The sequence below is a fragment of the Aulostomus chinensis genome, chromosome 1 (genome assembly GCF_037954235.1).
Source record: "Aulostomus chinensis isolate RoL2024-O1b breed Wild chromosome 1, RoL_Achi_v1.0, whole genome shotgun sequence".
NCBI classification, from domain to species: domain Eukaryota; kingdom Metazoa; phylum Chordata; class Actinopteri; order Syngnathiformes; family Aulostomidae; genus Aulostomus; species Aulostomus chinensis.
The window spans coordinates 26,543,992-26,545,665 of record NC_141320.1 but is presented as its reverse complement, the minus strand read 5'-3'; the positions used below and the strand labels follow the sequence as shown (position 1 = coordinate 26,545,665).

General features: G+C 45.1%; 1 non-coding gene across 1 annotated transcript; it reads right to left on the bottom strand.

The window, feature by feature from the left end:
* Positions 1-1,061: 1,061 nt before the first annotated feature.
* On the bottom strand, positions 1,062-1,133 carry trnah-gug (transfer RNA histidin (anticodon GUG)). The gene has a single exon. It is a non-coding gene; the product is annotated as a tRNA-His (tRNA).
* Between the last annotated feature and the right edge of the window lie 541 nt (positions 1,134-1,674).

The following is a 1,674-nucleotide window of genomic DNA, read 5'->3' as shown; positions in this document are numbered from 1 at the left end:
TTCAATCATTTAGCTGCAGTTACAGTGACTTACAACACTGCAACAACAACAAAAAACACCCTCCACAAACACTCTTGTCCAACATTTGTGCCCAAATTTTCTCCTCATGAGGCACCAAATCAAGTCAAGTCAGTTTTATTTGTTTAGAACCAAATCACTACAAAAACAGCCATGAAGTTGATCTGGTTGGCACTGGTATTTGTTCTTGCTGCAGCTCATTTCCAGCTCTTAACAAGAACTCAGGAGTGATTCAGGAGAAGAGTTTCAGAACAGCCCAGTTTGGGGACTGGAATTTTGAAGTTTCCCCTGGAACCAAACAACCTTGGGAGGTAAAACCTCCAATCCTAGCCACTCAGATGCAGCAGCAGAAGAAGCTGTCATCTACCCTGACAGTCAGAGCATCAAGTCAAGAAAACATCAACCATCTTGTATGTGGAGTCTGGATTCTTTTCTAGAATGAGACGGCAATGACAGTCCTGCCAAGTGACATCACTGACATGACTGGATGACTTCAGTCACGTGACTGGATGACTTCAGTCACATGACTGAAGTCATCCAGTCACGTGACTGGATGACTTCAGTCACATGACTGGATGACCTGAATGAATAAGAAATCAAATATAAAAATGCTTTATTTTAAGATTTAGAATATCTTGTGAATATCTGGAGCTTCATTCCAGCAGCAGACCTCCTCAGGTGATGACTTCATATTTGACATGTTTACCATTCAATGAGACTCATTGTCAGTCCATTGAAATCTACTGGTGTTCCTGGTGAGTTGATTTAACAACATGAGCTGACAGAATCTATGTTCAGGTAGGAACCACCACATCCAGGGGTCTGGACCTTTGAGCAGACAGAGCCATCAAAGTAGCAGACTAAGCTAGCAGACGTTAGCATTGAGAAGAAACTGATACCTGAGCCTACTTTTGGGTCTGGTCAAGTGATGACACAATAATATGACATCATTTTCAGACTGACCAAACACTGCCCTATTGCATTGTGGGAAATTTCTGCTTGGCTTGTGTCCATCAATACACACAAAGAAATTTATCTCATGCTGCCGTGACCCGGATTCGAACCGGGGTTGCTGCGGCCACAACGCAGAGTACTAACCACTATACGATCACGGCTTCCTCAACAGCAGTTTGAGCTTCGATGTCTTTGTCTCATTGAGTGTTGCGGCGAACAGCTGTTGAACAACTGATGCGCGACTGCGGCGGCCCCTGATGCAGGAGACGGACCAGGCCCCGTTCAGAAGGTGGTGGATATTATTCTTGGTGTTTTTAGGGCATGTTTCGGCCTGTCAAATCCTGATCGGGGCCAGTTTGGTTGTGTTGTCTGCAGCATTATAAAGGTGGGTCAAACAATTTAGGTTGAGACGAAGGACGGCACGGGCAGAGCAGACGCAGGTCTTCATTCCACCCGCAGAGCTGTAGAGCATGGATCATGTCAAGGACTAAATGAGGGGAAAGAGAGCAGGAGAGCAGGGCAGAGACAAACACAGAGAATGCTCTCCTAAAACAAGGACTGTTCTGTCAATGGTGGCGCAGAGGACGCGTGCTGGGCCCATAACCCAGAGGTCGATGGATTGAAACCATCCTCTGCTAAAATAAAATAAACCTGCATCTTTAGAAATGTGTGTCTGTTAAAAAGAGGTTCATAAGGATTTTG